We start from the raw sequence: 18,558 nt of genomic DNA on the forward strand, positions 1-18,558 counted from the left end.
AGGAAACATAATTTGGGCTCCTTATTCTTGCTGGTGTTGCAGAATTCTTTAATCATATTGAAGTCTAATTATTTATCCTATGACAGTATCACCCAATTTTCACATTTTTCATTTTTTCCCCCAAGGGCATAGTTGGCCCAAGCTTCACTGAGAAGAGAAGGGAACTAACTTGTCTTGGTCAAATACCATAAATTAGACACTACTCTAGGTACTTTTAATATATAATAGCTTAATAAATATAAACTGAATTTCTTAAACTACATGTCTAGTCTAACTATTTATTTTCAAACTGAGTATCAGAGTTCTCTCACAAATGCTTGAAGTCTACATTATTCTTGTTCAGAAGAGATCATTGAATTTGAATACAATATAATACTTTTGAGGTTCTCTTATTACTAAAACTTTAAATTGAAAACAAAAGCCTTTTTTACATTCAACTAAAATGGAACTTACCTGTTGCAACACATGAAATCAAGTTGTTCTTTCGATTTCTTTAAAAGTATCTTAATACTTTTAAAAGAATCTGTAAAAAAAATGAAAGAATATGAGAAAAATAGACATTATAAGTAGTTTTAGACACACAATAATTTAAAACAAAAAACAAAAAAACAAACAAAAAAAACCCTCCAAAACACCCCAATATATTCTCATTAGCTATTGCAAAAAATAAATGGGAAGCTTGAGTGAACAGCTTTATGCTCTCAGATAAAAATGAATGAAGGAGAACATAGGTTAACTTATGAATGTTGATTCAGAGCAGAGTTTTCTGGCTGTTTCTAAAAATATTTTATTTAGAATTCTGACTTGATTTGGGCAGGGTAACAATGTATCTGCTCCCTCCTCTTACGTCTCTTCAAACCAAATGAAAACCACAAAAAAAACCCAAACATTTTTGTAATGAATTTAGGAGCGATTTGTAAATCCAAATCAGGGTAAGAGAAATGGCCACCTTTGGCTTAGTGATGGCTGGCTTGGGGTGGGGAAAGATGCTATGAGAGGATATCTGACTATGTCACAGAGAGAGCTAAAGAGCAGGGCATTCACTGCAAAAACTGCACAATGCAGTGATTGGAAGAAAAGTTCTATATTTGAAATAAGAGGGTTTGGAGTACATAGGCTGACTGCTAAAGCTTCTTGGGGACTTGCTCGGCACTATGGAGTATCTGTGGGAAAAAGACACAGTGTACCAGTGTGATGTTGTTGAAAACGGTGGCTGTGGCTGTTCTTTCAGCAGGGGTTAAGAGAGGCTGGGCTTTGTGAATACCCTTCCAGCTGCCACACTTTTATTGAGGAAAAGTGGAACACCAGTTCTCTCCTTCTGCCTCTCTTTCAAAGGAGATATAAATATTTTAAGGACAAAATACTAAATAACAGATTTAATAACTTAGAAATGAGATGGAAAAATAAATAGAGAACTTATGAGAAACTATTGAATATAAGACAGGAGAATGACCACTATTAAAAACACAGCCAGTAACATAAGAATAAGCCTGAAAGGAGGATTAAAATTAAATTTAAAAAATAGTTGAAAAGGATTGGTGATATAAAGCTAGATATAAAAATAGGCAAAGTAAAGGATATAAGCATAATTGGTATCCTGGTAGAAGGGCAACCAATGAATGAGAATAAAAGATATAATTCAAGAAAATTTCCAGTAGAAAAGTAAAGACTAAAATATACAAGTTGAATTCCCTGGTAGTCCAGGGCTCCACGCTTCTGCTGCAGGTGTCATGGTTTCTATCCCTGGTCAGGGAACTAAGATCCCACATGCTGCATGGGATAAAATTGATAGGGAAAATTATATCCTAGAGAAAACTGATATATATCACTCTGGAGATATATCCTGGTAATATTACTAGACTTCAGAGGTAAAGAAAGAATTTTAAGGGTATATAAGCCAAATTAAAAAAAAAAAAATCATCACCTGTAAAGGCAGAAATTCAAGTCATCTGTAAAGACAGAAATAGCAGACTGACTTCAAAACTCTCCAAAGACACATTCAGAGTTAGAGACAGTGTTATTTATAGTTTCTTCTCAGAAAATACATTGTTTAAATTTTCTTTGCAGCCCAAACTGTCATATAGGTTCAGTCAGTTGATAGATATTTTCAAATTATGAAGAGTTTAGTCAACTAAATCTTATTAAAGAACAAATAAAAAAATAATTTTTATCCAACCACAGAATAAATGGAGAAACATCTAAAAGGCTAGATGATGAACACAGAATCCATTTAAAAGTAACAGGGACTTCCCTGTTGGTCCAGTGGTTAATAGTCGGTGCTTCCACTGCAGAGGGGGCTGGTTCGATCCCTGGTCAGGGAAGTTCTGCATGTCCTGCAGTGTGGCATCGACTTTCTCATTTCAAAACATAAAATAAAATAAAAGTAACAGGAACACTGAACCAACTCTGAAGCCCGTGAGCCTCACACTCAGGCTCCCCCAGGTGTACATGCACTTTCCAAGGCTGGAGGTATGTATTTTGGGGTCAGGGCTTCTCAGTATTATGTTCACATGTGGTCATAGATTTTAAAATTTGCACTTTAATACTATGGGTTAGGGTTTCTGTCTCTAGTTTCTCTTTCTGTTGGAAAATACACAGACATTTTGGGGAATTAGCTAAGAGAAATTGACTTAAGAATATTTTTAGATGGAGTTTAATGTGATATATTCATGTGATTCACTGTCATTTCCATGGACTAAGGTAGGACTGTCTAATTCTCACCACCCAATGTAGCCACTATCAAGTTACAATGTAAATTCAAAGGTCTTCTGTCATCATAAGTGCATAAACACCAGAAATGTGTGACTAGCAAAAGAGAACAAGGTTTGAAAAGGATGGAGCTACACCTGGTTCCTGGAAAATCATTTTGATTGTCAACATTTTGTTGTCATCACCTAGTCAAAGTACATGTTTTCTCATATAGAGCATAAAATTATAAATTTACAGTTTTCCTTTTTAACATTTTTGATGAGAATGATATGAAATAGAAATGCTGTCTTGCAGAGTATTAATCTACATCAATGCTAAAATCAGTAAATCCATTTGTGTGGGATAGCACACCTTGGACTGTGTCTTAGTGTACACAGTGACCTATGTTGTCCTGATGTCTGAGGGATCTAGATGAAATTAAATGAAAAACGGTCACTGGTATAGCAAGTAAAACACAGAAAACAAACAAATCAATAAGTGATTTTATTATTTAAGAGTGTTTACTCATGGTGCAAGAAAATTGAACTGTTCTGAAATCATATAGCTTGATATGAAAAATATCCTGCTAAAGATTATCCTAAATTTGATAAGTATGACATAAAGTTGTATACTATTACCAAAAAAATTATGGAGCGGCAAGAAACTTTTCCAGTGATAAAAAGGTCAATTGACCATTTTAGAAAACAGGCTGAATTATATTTTTTATTCATATTATAGAAATTTTATAAAATCATTGATCATATGAGAGTATGCAGCCAAATAGAGAAACAAATGTATTATAAATGTGTCTGACTGTTAATAAATATATATAACTTCTTGAGCTTTTGGGAAGCTTGCATTTATTTGCTTTCTGATTTCTAATTTATTGTGATTTCTCATTCAAAAGAAATAATAGGCTTTTTTATCTTCTTTTTCAATTATAGTTTTGTGTAATTTTAATCAAAGAGGGCCAAATTGTTCATGCCCTGGGACCCATCAAACCCAGATCCACCCTTGAGTTAGAAAGAAACAAAATCTTACATAATATCAATCATGAAAAAGTAGAAGTAAAAATATAATTAATGAAAGAAGAGAAAGATGAAAAAATGGTTAGACTCTGTGTAAGTAGGTTGATTCCTTTGTTATTTTTGAGAAGTAAGGGTAATAGATATTTTTTAAACCAGAAAAACATTCAAGTAACACAGGTATATTATATAAATATAATAAGCATCTAAGAAAAATATAAAATCACAATATTAGGTGAAAGATGAAACTAAAGAGCTCTAAAGATTAAAAAGACAGTTCATTCCCTTCTTTTTTCCAGATGTGGTGTTGCAATAGTTATTGGTATAGCTGGAAAAACAAGACAGAGGCATGAGTATTTCCTAAAGGCACATCTTTAAATTTCTAAAATCAATTTTATGTAATTTAATTAACTTTCATGTAATTTATGACAATACTCATTTAGTAGGGTGGAAGGGAGAATGTGGGAATAAGTGGAAATTTCGTAATTCACTGTCATTCATGTTGCAGTGCTAATAAACACTCCTTGGGGAAAAGAGATATTAAAGTTATAAATGGAAAGGAATAAAACTGATTGAAAATATACAGATATCAAACAAACAAGAGAAAACATATATGCTATAGTGATTTTTCTATATTAAGAAAACTGAAAGTATAATATAATTTTAAATTGTAAATAAAAATTCCATGGAATTCCTCTAGAAAATAAGATAAGAATGCAATTATTGGGCCCCTTCTTCTTAATCTAATTGTAAAAATCTAACTTTCCACAAATAATAGGTGAGCTCTTTCCAAATTTATGTGATGGATCTGGCAAAATAATCCCTGACCAGGACCACATTTTACAAAGCCCTATATAAATTTAAATTTTAGAAAATCCCGTACAATGAGTACATTGTATTCATATTTTTTGTGTACCACAAAAATAAATCCTTTCTGAAGGAAGATGCTTTTCTTTGCCAGCCTTCTAAGGGCAAAAAGAAAAATGGATTTTTTTTTATTGTTAGAAAATAAATAGGTAATTACAACTATGTGGACATCTCTCTATCGAGTAAAGTAGGATGAACCATCACCATGCTTGGGGTTTCAGTTCTAGGGCTGATTGCAGAGCCATTTTGGAACCTCTGCTAACAACTGGGCAGAGATGTGATTACATTTGGGCATGGAGCGAAGCAGAAGGATGAATAGATGACCCTTCCCCACCTGAGCCTCAAAAAACATTCATTTTTGGACCCATGACATACCCACATGGTGACTATCCTATCACACCCACTTTGAAAAATCCACATCAAAGTCAATACAAACAGACAGAAACATTCACCTTCAAAACTCCTGAACTAAATCACAATCTGCAGGGCGATGTGTGGGGGCAGTCATCTATTTATTTCCAATTACCTGAGAAGAGCAAGAAACATTTGCTTCCAATATTCTTGCACCCCATCTGGTTGTCAGCTTTCTGGGACACGACATCAAGGGTCATTAATGCCAGAAGCACTTGTTTTCCAGAAGAACTGACTAAATGTTTCACTGTGCTGGCTGCTGTTAGCTCAGCTGCTACTTGCTCTGGCTGTACTTCAATTTCTCCTTTCATTTTAGGTTTTGGTCTCCCTTTTTTCCATTTTACTGAGTAATATATGACTCTGAATGATGTGTATAATGGGAAACTGATGTTACGTGTGTACTTTATTGACACAGCTGCCAAAAAAACAGCCTAGCCTACATCTCTAAGTAGTGCAATTGATTGTTCTCTATCCCCCATTCACCCGCATATAATAGTAAAGGAGAGAAAAGACTGAAGGAATTGTAATTTCAACTTTCTCTCCATATACTTAAAAAAAGAGCCCAATACCCAATCATTAAACTTGAAGCAAGCTGTTCCTTCTCGTGGGACTCTGTGTCCTGAGATACACGTTCCACTGCAATACAACTGTCCCCTGGCCTTGGGGGCCTCTGCTTACCTAACAGGAGGGTAACTGGGGTTCAGTTATCATCACTGCATTTCCCACAGCTAGAGGCTGCACTGTGAGAACAGCTCCACACCCTTTACTAAGCAAGTGGAATGATCCATCGCTCCTTCTTCTCAACACAGAAATGTCTAAGCATTCCAAATTGGCCTATAGTGATGGTGAGACTCTGGGAGAAGAAATTCTTCAGTCTAATGAAGAGAAATTCTTCCTCTAATGTTAGAGGAAATTGTAATTCTGAGCTTTCAGTTTGCAGTATATGATGGTTGGTGTGCATTAACTAGCTAATAACTATCAGTATCCCTGTGGCACAGGGCATACGAACTTCTATTTTCCAATTAATTATATTTTACATAAATAATGCTTTGTTATGTGCTTACATATTTCTGTGAGAATATTTAACTTATTTAATAACAATAAATATATTGCAGCAATTAAAAATGTTTGATAGACAAAAATGCAAGTGCAAGCAATGTTTAAACATTTTGCCAGAGATCAAAAAAAATTGTATTTGTGAGTATATCAGAGAAATGGAAGAGGAGGTTCCAAGAGTTTTAATGAGGGCAAAAACCATCAATAAGAGAAAACAAGATTCACGTACACTGAAATACCAATCTACAATTATGCTGGCTACAGATAGATGATATATATTTTATCTAAGATTGTGTATGTGAGTGTGTGTATATGTACGTGTTTCTTGTTTTACATGCAAACATAGCTATACAAGAAGGTGTGTTTTGAAGTGTTGGAATGAGAACACGTTGTTCTTTGCAAAAAATTTAATCAGAAAAATACTCTGCTTGGAAATGAGATAATGGGATTGAAAATACTATGTAAACTGTAACACATTCCACATATGCTAATAATTGCTATTTGAATTGTATTTGTTATTGTAATTATTAATGCATAGTAAAATGATCGCTTCCTGGTGGAAGAGTGAGGCCCTTTAAGCAGTTTGCCCATGATATAAATTGTTCTATATTGGATTGTTACATCTTAGAATATGAGTGTATGGTTCCAATGCAGTACCTCAAATCTTTTTTAATGGCAGAAATTAAATTTTTCTGGTACAATGGGACCTTCACTATCTTGACTATCTCCTAGTAGCTTTTATTTTAGGTAAATATGGATCCTTTTTTTTATTTGTATTTTGTGGGCCTTCCCAGTTATACCACATACTTGGAGTCACCAATGCACAATTAAGATAGAACTTGATCCACTTTTATAAGTCACAATGATCTGAATGGAGATATTTTCCAATATATAAACAAATCACCTATGTTAATCTATTTATTCAATGAATGTTTATCATGTATTAATACTCTGTGCCAGGCACTTTGTCTTCTAATATTGCTAACATATTCGTGAACAAATACACACAGTCCATCTTCCTGGTACGTTGGGTCCAAGGGAGAAAATTAAGTAACTCCAAGATATTTAAATTCTTATCATTACAAGTTCTCCTATGGAAGATTAAAAAGTTGGGCAAGACAAGACAAACTGGATGTCTGGTAAAATTAGAGCAAGAGAGAGAGAATTAGTCATGAAAAGCTTATCTGAGAAAGAAATTTCAGAATCTAAATTTCAGTTTAAAAAGGATGCTCTTTGGGTCAGAGGGAGGGTTGAGGTGGAGAGTCACACTCAAAGTGAAGAGCACTAGTCTATTCAAAAGATGTGAATGCTTGGGCTGCCCTGGTAGTGGTGATTGGCACAGAACTGGGATTGAAACTCACCTCTGTCTGGCATCAGAGACCGGAACTCACCCCACACTCTGCTAAGCAGCAAGGTCAGACTGTGTGTTCTCCTTGTAGCCTTGTGGAGAAACCCAGAGCCTGCATTTCTGAGCTGGGCTGTCTGTTCAAGTCCAGCTTCCATGCTCTCCTCATTGGGTACACCCCAGAAACTATCTACCACTCAACATCGTGTCCTATTGTAAAATGCAGATAATAATAACATGTAACTCATGTGGATGATATAAAGATTGAATGAGTTAACATTTATAAATCTTTACCTCAAGAATGACAGGGCTTCCCTGGTGGCGCCAGTGGTTAAAAATCTGCCTGCTAATGCAGGGGGCATGGGTTCGATCCCCAGTCTGGGAAGATCCCACATGCCTCAAAGCAACTAAGGCCATGTGCCACAACTACTGAGCCTACATCATAGAGCCTGTGAGCCACAACTACTGAACCCATGTGCCACAACTACTAAAGCCTGCGCGCCTAGAGCATGTGCTCCACAAGAAGAAGCCACTGCAGTGAGAAACCCATGCACTGCAACGAAGAGTAGCCCCTGCTCACCACAACTAGAGAAAGCCTGTGCGCAGCAACAAATAACCAACACAGCCAAAAATAAAATAAATAAAAATAAAACTAAATAATATATTTAAAAAAAAAAGAAAGCATGACATATAGGCAGAAAGATATAGATATTTGTTAAATAAAATACAATTTTCAGTGCATACTGGGTATTGAAACCGCTTGTGCAAATGTTATTTTGATGTACTTCATTCATGCAGATATCTTGTTTTCAAATGAACATGGGGAAAAAATTGTTCATTTGACTGTGTCCTTTGTTATTTGGTGTCAACTTTGACTTCAGTTGCTTAAATTACTTAATAGCCTCCCAAAATGCATAATACTCAGTACATCTACAAAATAGCTATTATCTTGAAAGTTAGTCAAACATACTTGTGTTTACTTTAACTGCTCATGCAGGTGCCGGGACAGAGTTTTTACACCTTGGATAATTCTGACATGTAACTAACATACATGTAACTAACATTTCATTTGACTCCCTCTGTTAGTAGATATTGTGTCAATTTTCTCAAAAATGGTCTTGTAAAAAACAAAATCTGGAGAAAAAATAAATGTAAGAGAAACAAATCTGCTTCATTGCTTGGCTTTACTTTTAAGAAACAGCAAAAGAAGTCATCCCTTCTTCGGCTCAAGCAGTTTTAGTTGAGCCCTGAAAACTGCATTTTAACGCTGGCTATTGCCACTATTGAAAAGTTCATCTTTGTTTTTCTCATGTGCCAGGAACAATGCATTTGCTAAACCAATCATAAGTCTGGTAGAAACAACTGGTCTAAGTACACATGACTACCTGAGGCAGCCCACAAGCAGAGGCTGGATGAAAGCCAAGCAATCTGGCTAGGACAGCATTTCAACACACTCAGCTTCATTGTGATGACTCAGGATCTTATCCATTACTTGGATCTGTTACTGGGTAGGATGTTGGACAGTTATTATCTCTAAAGCTACGTGCCCAATAAAATAGAGAGTTTCTCTAAAGACCCAGCAGGATTCTTACTCCCAATCCAGCTGACTATTTGCAGAGCCATGCCTCTATGGGGCTGGGGGATAGTGGGAGTTATGGCTGAGAATCCCTCTATAGATATCTTCATGCTGTCATGGTCTTGAATCATTTTCTATCCCTTGTCTGCATCTATTGGTATCTTTCTGTCTTGGATTATTGTTACCATGGTGACAGCCGTGCAAAAAAAACACTGAAAAGAAATTTAAACTTTGCTAACTTCACAGGGAAAGAAGATGGAGAAAGAAAAATAGACATGATAACTTGGACATTTCCTGGTGTTTAACTATTGAGAACTAGAATCCAAACCTTAGAAAAAAAGTATTTTCAAGCAGACCAGGGACATTCTAGCTTAAAAAGACACAGAGCGCAAGATGGAAATATTTTAAACATGCTTACATAGCAAGATTTTGTTTTTCCCTGCGTATCATGACTAGATGAGATTGACATTAAGAGGAGAGGAGTTGTAGTAGACAGAGGGCAGGTTTCAAGAAGAGAAAATCATGAAGATGTCTGGTCTTAAAAAAAATGGCATGTTCAAAATGGAAGATTCGCCTGGTTTGCCTCTTTTCCCTCCCAGAATCCAAGGAGACTCCAAGGCACTCCTCCTACAAAACCATGATGTTTACTTTGTGAAAGTATCCCTCGGCAACAGACTTGAGAGCTGCCCCTGTGAACAGAGGAAAGAATTGGAAAGAAATGCCCAGACCAGGTGAAGGAGCGGGCTTCAAAAATGAGAAATTTTCACTGAGGCAAGTGTCTACTTGGAAAGGTATTCAGGATTTAATCATATCCCATCTAAAGAGACTGCCCCCTTGTTGAAGGTCCTCAGCAGCAGAATAGGCTGGGGACTATCAGAGCCATACCATACATTTGTCTCCTCTACTCTTTGCAGCCAGGTCCCCAGCTCAAGATTGTAATAGAGAGAGGGAAGGAAATGGGATGTAAATTGAGTTTAAGATTAAACTTTTAAAATGGCTTGAGTTTTTATAGCTAGATCAACTGGAAAGTTATGGTTTCTGCCCAGTATGTCATTAAAGGATAGGAAAGAGAGATTTAGCAGAGCAACACTGAAACCAGTGGTTGGGGAAAAGATTCATATTTATATCCTACTGCACAATTTAGAATCATCAATAAACTGGTGATATATAACATGTATAATATATATGTAGCAAGAATTAATGATAAATCATCTGTTTATTTGAGTGTTTACTTGTTTATTTTCTGCCCTTATGCTAGATTATAAACTCCATTAAAATCCCAGCAAAAATAAGTGGATTTTATAGTTATGCTACATTAAATCAACCTAACAATTGTAAAATATAAAAAGCAAATTTTCTCAATCCATCAATATTTATTATAACACATTTAAATTTCCAAGGATCTCTGAGTCCTTTGCTGTCCTGAGACTCAATATTTCAATTGCTCATTTCCCCATTTATTCATTCAATAAATGTGTATTCAACTTCATACACATTGCAGTATGGTAGGGAGTGTAGGGACTGCAAACATACTTAAGAAACAGCTTTTTCTAAAGAACATAAAATCTGAGCTGGACAGACAGGATGAAATTCAATAAATTACTTGAGAAGTGGGTATAAATTAGAGAATGAAGATGTATTCGCAGATGCCAGTAGCTCTCAGAAGACTGCCATGGGTTGGTCAGGTGTGTGATTCTCAGGGAAGCAGTCACAGGCATACAGTGAGTGGACGCTATTGAGAGTTGAATGTATTGGTTGAAATAAGTGAGGATGTGGAAGAAGTAAATTGGGACCATTAATAAGATTTGGGGCCCTCTGTAAGAATACCATTAGGCATTTATAAGGTCTAATGTGGGAGAACTTAGAATACAGTGCTGAAGACCTTGACTTAACCTGATAGGAAACCATATACCATACCATCTTTCTAAAGGAAGCCATGAAAGACAGGATTGGGGTAGGGAGAATAGGCAGAAACAACCAGCAGCCAGCCTACGTGAGTTTAAGATCAGGGTTGGGTCTAGAGGTTGCGGAGCATCTCAAGATTCGGGTGGGGTCAAACTGCAGAGAGTGGAAGTATACAGAGTCAGAGGAACAGGCAGTGTGTTCTTCTTCCTACCAAGCACTATTATAAATCTAAATGCATAATCCTAGATGTAATATTTGCAATGTGATTAACATGATTTTAGAATTGTATTGGGGCTAATTAATGGAGAACAGTGATTCTAACCCAAGCTTCCTTAGCTAACTGGATTGAATTGAGAAATTTAGAGAACTATGGAGAGCAGTTTTTCTCCCCATGGTGTAATCCAGGAAATATATTAATATAAGATTATTACATCTGATGTAAACAGTAGGGGCTAGTATTCCTGAAGCTAGCTACTTGTATGGTCTTGTGACTCAGCCACTGGAACAGCCACAGTGTGAACAAACTGAATTTACGTTCTCTTCAGGTTGTTTTCATCCTTAAGAAAAGCCCTATAACCGCTGATCAATATGCTGTGCAGAGTCTCTTCCTGAAACTGCTGGATAATTTTTACTGCAGTTATAATTATAACATTTACTCATTTTTTGGTGTAATTACTGATGCTCACAGTAGCTCCACTTGAATATTTCAAAATCATTTGAATGTTAATTTAAAATACATTTCTTCTGTTTATTCTTCTTTTATTTTTAGCTGCTACAGTTGCTGACTTCCTAAGAGAAGCCAAAAGGAATGTCACTTCCCTGAAGCCTGTCTTGACCTTTGCCACCAAGTAATGAAGTCAGAGCACATGTATCCTGCACTGTTCATTTGTTGTTAATTACGACATGTGGAAATCTCTTACATTTTTTAACTCTTCTATTAGTTTTAACTCTTTATATGCTTGTGAATTCAGCTAAATTTTAAGTTCTTTGAGAGAAAGAGTTGTGGATCAAAAATAACTGTAGTCATAAAGCAAGATTGTTATTTCTTCTTAATAATTATTATGTCTGAATGCAGTGAAATATGATCACTCTTGCTTGGATCATTCCATTTGCCATTTAGAGCCAGAAATGGGCTGGTGGTTTTCTTTTTGTTTCTCAAATGCCTTTATATAATCTGAATTGTAGATTACCTTGCTTTTTCCCACAAAATTTCAGTCACCTATCGGTATCTTCCAGAATCCCTTCTCAGACCCTTTCATTCTCTTCTACCTTACACTCTGCCTGAAAGCTGAGAAGCTAGTCTCTGCAAATATACTAAGTGGTCTTTTTTGGAAATACGGTAACTTAACCACTCAAAGAAGTAATGGTAGGCACATAGGGGGTGTTAGATTTTGTCAAATGTTTTTTCTATTGAGGTGATCATGTGATTTTTTTTTTCTCTTTTAGCATATTGATGCGATGAATTACATTAATTGATTTTTGAGTGTTGAACTCACCTTACCTGAATTAAAACCCACTTGATTGTGGCATATAATTAATTGTATACATTATATATTGTGGCTAATATTTGGGGATCAGGGGTGTTCATGTGAGCTAATGGTCTATAGGTTTTTTTCTCGGAACATTTTTCTGTTTTTGGCATTAGGGTGATGCTGGCCTCATAGAATGAGTTAACTATTTTCTACACTTCTATGTTCTGAAGGAGATTGCAGAAGATTGGAATAATTTATTCCTTAAATGAATGGTAGAATTCATTTAAGGTAGAAAATGCATATATTTAATTAAATGTATGATGCTTTCTCTTGCAAAGGCTATTTATAATTGATTCAATTTCTTTAATAAGATAGGCCTATTCAGAATGTCTATTTATGTTAGCATGAATGTTGGCAAATTTTGTCTTTCAAGGAATTAGTCCATTTCATCTAGCTCATCAAATTTGTGGGCATAGTTGTTCCTAGCACTCATTTATTATCCTTTAAGTGTCCACAGGATCTGTATGTCTCCACTTTCATTTCTATTTTTTTTTCAATCAATACACATGTTTATTAACACCTCAGTAAATATCTATAAATATTGGGATTCTGTGCTTTTGGCATGGTGAACGCATAGAGGTGCTGTGAGAGTGGTGTGCTCCACTAGGGCATGGGGGCTCCGTACACCTCTACTCTCTCTTTGCTCAATGCATCTCATCCACAGGCCTGTCACTTTCATTTCTGATATGAGTAATTTCTATCCTTTTTCCTTAGTTGGCCTTGCTTATTGATTTTACTGATCTCTTCAAAGAATCATATTTTAGTTTCATTGATTTTTCTCTACTAGTTTCATTTTTTCATTTTCATTGATTTATGATTATTTTATTCTGCTTACCTTAGATTTAATTTACTTTTTCTTTTTTAGTTTCCTGAGGTGGAAACTGAGATTATTAAATTTAGATATTTCTTCTTTTATAACATATGCTATAAATTTAATATAAATATTAAATATAATACTAAACATATACAATATTAAATATATACATATATATTTAATATATTAAACATGTAATATATTTAATATAATTTTTAATATAAACATTCAATGCTATAAATTTATCTCTAAGCATTGTTTTCACTGCATCTCATAAATTATGATGTTATATTTCATTTTTGTTTAGTTCAGTTATTAATTCTCTTGAATTTTTTTTCTTTTACCCATTATTTAGTAGTATGTTCTTTGATCTTGGGATTTTACTTCTCTTTCTGTTATTGATTTCTAATTTAATTCCATTGTGGTCTGAGAGCAGATGTATGATTTCTATGCTTTAAAATTTGTTAAGATGTGTTTTATTTTCTGATACATTCTTACAACCTGTGTTTTTTTCCTCAGTGTATTTAGACCACTGACATTCAAAGTGATTATTGATATACTTAGATTAATAAGTACCATATTCTTTTTGTTTCCCTGGATCCTTGTTTCTATTTTTTATTCTACCCTCTTCTTGCCTTGTGTGGTTTTAATGATTTTATTTGAATGCACTTTCTCTCATTCCTTAACATATTATTATATATCTTTATTTTTTTATTTTTTTGGGGGTACACCAGGTTCAATCATCTGTTTTTATACACATATTCCCGAATTCCCTCCCTTCCTTGACTCCCCCCCCTCGAGTCCCCCCCACCCTCCCTGCCCCAGTCCTCTAAGGCATCTTCCATCCTCGAGTTGGGCTCCCTTTGTTATACAACTACTTCCCACTGACTATTTTACAGTTGGTAGTATATATATGTCTGTGCTACTCTCTCGCTTCGTCTCAGTTTCCCCTTCACCCCCCGCCCCCTCCCATACCTCGAGTTCTCCAGTCCATTCTCTGTATCTGCATCTTTGTTCTGGTCACTGAGTTCATCAGCACCATTTTTAGATTCCGTATATGTGAGTTAGCATACAATATTTGGCCTTCTCTTTCTGACTTACTTCACTCTGTATGACACACTGTAGTTCTATCCACCTCATTACATATAGCTCCATCTCATTCCTTTTTATAGCTGAGTAATATTCCATTGTATATATATGCCACATCTTCTGTATCCATTCATTTGTTGATGGGCATTTAGGTTGCTTCCATGTACTGGCTATTGTAAATAGTGCTGCAATAAACATGATGGTACAAGTTTCTTTTGGGATTATGGTTTTCTTTGGGTATATGCCCAGGAGTGGGATTACTGGATCATATGGTAGTTCTATTTGTAGTTTTTTAAGGAACCTCCAAATTGTTTTCCATAGTGGCTGTACCAACTTACAGTCCCACCAACAGTGCAGGAGAGTTCCCTTTTCTCCACACCCTCTCCAACATTTGTGGTTTCCAGACTTCGTGATGATGGCCATTCTGATCGGTGTGAGGGGATACCTCATTGTGGCTTTGACTTGCATTTCTCTGATGATGAGTGATGTTGAGCATCTTTTCATGTGTTTGTTGGCCATCTGTATGTCTTCTTTGGAGAAATGTCTATTTAGGTCTTCTGCCCATTTGTGGATTGGGTTATTTGCTTTTTTGGTATTAAGCTGCATGAGCTGCTTGTATATTTTGGAGGTTAATCCTTTGTCCGTTGTTTCATAGGCAATTATTCTTTCCCATTCTGAGGGTTGCCTTTTAGTCTTGTTTATGGTTTCTTTTGCTGTGCAAAAGTTTTTAAGTTTCATGAGGTCCCATTTCTTTATTCTTGATTTTATTTCCCTGATTCTAGGAGGTGGGTCAAAAAGGATGTTGCTTTGATGGATGTCATAGAGTGTTCTGCCTATGTTTTCCTCTAGGAGTTTTATAGTGTCTGGCCTTACGTGTAGGTCTTTAATCCATTTGGAGTTTCTTTTTGTGTATGGTGTTAGGAAGTGTTCTAATTTCATTCTTTTCCATGTTGCTGTCCAATGTTCCCAGCACCACTTATTGAAGAGGCTGTCTTTTTTCCATTGTATACTCGTGCTTCCTTTGTCAAAGATAAGGTGCCCATATGTGTTTGGGCTTACTTCTGAGTTCTCTATTCTATTCCATTGATCTTCCTTTCTATTTTTGTGCCAGTACCATACTGTCTTGATCACTATGGCCTTGTAGTATAGTTTGAAGTCAGGAAGCCTGATTCCACCAACTCCAGTTTTCCTTCTCAAGATTGCTTTGGCTACTCGGGGTCTTTTGCATTTCCATACAAATCGTAAGATTTCTTGCTCTAGTTCTGTGAAAAATGCCATTGGTAATTTGATCGGGATTGCATGGAATCTGTAAATTGCTTTGAGTAGTACAGACATTTTCACGATGTTGATTCTTCCAATCCAGGAACATGGAATGTCCCTCCATCTGTTTGTGTCATCTTTGATTTCTTTCATCAATGTCTTAAAGTTTTCTGCATACAGATCTTTTGCCTCCTTAGGCAGGTTTATTCCTAGGTATTTTATTCTTTTCGTTGCAATGGTGAATGGGAGAGTTTCCTTCATTTCTCTTTCTGCTCTTCCGTTGTTAGTGTATAGGAATGCAAGAGATTTCTGTGCATTAATTTTGTGTCCTGCTACTTTACTAAACTCATCACTTAGTGCTAGCAGTTTTCTGGTAGAGTCTTTAGGGTTTTCTATATATAATATCATGTCATCTGCAAAGAGTGACAATTTTACTTCTTCTTTTCCAATTTGGATTCCTTTTACTTCTTTTTCTTCTCTGATTGCTGTGGCTAGAACTTCCAAAACTATGTTGAATAATAGTGGTGAGAGTGGACACCCTTGTCTTGTTCCTGTTCTTAGAGGGAATTCTTCCAGTTTTTCCCCATTGAGAATGATGTTGGCTTTTGGTTTTTCATATATGGCTTTTATTATGTTGAGGTAATTTCCTTCTATGCCCATTTTCTGGAGATCTTTTATGATAAATGGATGTTGAACTTTGTCAAAAGCATTTTCTGCATCGATTGAAATGATCATATGGTTTTTATCCTTCAATTTGTTGATATGATGTATCACGTTGATTGATTTGTGTATATTGAACAATCCTTGCATCCCAGGGAAAAACCCCACTTGATCATGGTGGATGATTTTTTTAATGTGCTGTTGCAGTCTGTTAGCTAGTATTTTGTTGAGGATTTTTGCATCTATATTCATCAGTGATATTGGTCTGTAGTTTTCTTTTTTTGTGACATCTTTGCCTGGTTTTGGTATCAGGGTGATGGTGGCCTCGTAGAATGAGTTTGGGAGTGCTCCGCCTTCTGCAATATTTTGGAAGAGTTTGAGAAGGATAGGTGTTAACTCTTCTCGAAATGTTTGATAGAATTCGCCTGTGAACCCATCTGGTCCTGGGCTTTTGTGTGTTGGGAGATTTTTAATCACTGCCTCAATTTCGGTAGATGTGATTGGTCTGTTCATGGTTTCTATTTCTTCCTGGTTCAGTCTTGGAAGATTGTATTTTTCTAAGAATGTATCCATTTCTTCCAGGTTATCCAATTGATTGGCATATAGTTGCTTGTAGTAGTCTCTCATGATGTTTTGTATTTCTGAGGTGTCCGTTGTGACTTCTCCTTTTTCATTTCTAATTCTGTTGATTTGCATCTTCTCCCTTTTTTTCTTGATGAGTCTGGCTAATGCTTTATCAATTTTGATAATCTTCTCAAAGAACCAGCTTTTAGTTTTATTTATTTTTCTTATGGTTTCTTTCCTTTCTTTTTCAATTATTTCTGCTCTGATCTTTATGATTTCCTTCCTTCTGCTCACTTTGGGGTTTCTTTGTTCTTCTTTCTCTAGTTGTTTTAGGTGTAAGGTTAGGTTGCTTATTCGATCATTTTCTTGTTTCTTAAGGTAGGACTGTATTGCTCTAAACTTCCCTCTTAGAACTGCTTTTGCTGCATCCCATAGGTTTTGGGTTGTTGTGTTTTCGTTGTCATTTGTTTCTAGATATTTTTTGATTTCCTCTTTGATTTCTTTAGTGATTCCTTGGTTGTTTAGGAGTGAATTGTTTAGCCTCCATGTGTTTGTATTTTTTGCAGTTTTTTTCCTGTAATTGATATCTAGTCTCATGGCGTTGTGGTCTGAGAAGATGCTTGATATGAGTTCAGTTTTCTTGAATTTGCTGAGGTTTGATTTGTGACCCAAGATGTGATCTATCCTAGAAAATGTTCCATGTGCACTTGAGAAGAAAGTGTAGTCTGTCATTTTTGGATGGAATGTCCTATAAATATCAATGAAGTCGAGATGGTCTAATGTGTCATTTAAAGCTTGTGTGTCTTTATTTATTTTCTGTTTGGATGATCTGGCCATTGATGGAAGTGGGGTGTTCTAGTCTCCCACTATTATTGTGTTCCTGTCGATGTCCCCTTTTATAGCTGTTAGTATTTGCCTTATGTATTGAGGTGCTCCTATATTGGGGGCATAGATATTTACCTTTGTGATATGTTCTTCTTGAATGGATCCCTTGATCATTATGTAGTGCCCTTCCTTGTCTCTTTTAATAGTCTTTACTTTCAAGTCTAATTTGTCTGCTATGAGTATTGCTACTACAGCTTTCTTTGGACTTCCATTTGCATGGAATATTTTTTTCCATCCCTTTCCTTTCAGTCTATATGTATCCCTTGGTCTGAAGTGGGTTTCTTGTAGGCAGCATATACAAGGGTCTTGTTTTTGTATCCAATCAGCCAGTCTGTGTCTTTTGGTTGGAGCATTTAATCCATTTACATTTAAGGTGATTATTGACATGTGTGTTCCAATTACCATTTTCTTCATTGTTTTGGGTTTGTATTTGTAGGTGTTTTCCTTTTCTTGTGTGTCCTACTTAGAGAAGTTCCTTTAGCACTTGTTGTAAGGCTGGTTTGGTGGTGCTGAATTCTCTTAACTTTTGCTTGTCTGGAAAGCTTTTGATTTCTCCCTCAAATCTGAATGAGATTCTTGCTGGGTAGAGGATTCTTGGTTGTAGGTTTCTTTCTTTCAGGACTTTCAGTATATCCTGCCATTCCCTTCTGGCCTGCAGAGTTTCTGTAGAAAGGTTAGCTGTTATCCTGATGGGTTTTCCCTTATATGTTGTTTGTTGCTTTTCTCTTGCTGCTTTTAATATTTTTTCTTTGTGTTTAATTGTCATTAGTTTGATTAATATGTGTCTTGGTGTATTTCTCCTTGGGTTTATTCTGTATGGGACTCTCTGTGCTTCTTGGACTTGGTTCATTATTTCCTTTCCCATGTTGGGGAAGTTTTCC

The sequence above is a fragment of the Hippopotamus amphibius genome, chromosome 11 (assembly GCF_030028045.1).
Source record: "Hippopotamus amphibius kiboko isolate mHipAmp2 chromosome 11, mHipAmp2.hap2, whole genome shotgun sequence".
NCBI lineage: Eukaryota > Metazoa > Chordata > Mammalia > Artiodactyla > Hippopotamidae > Hippopotamus > Hippopotamus amphibius.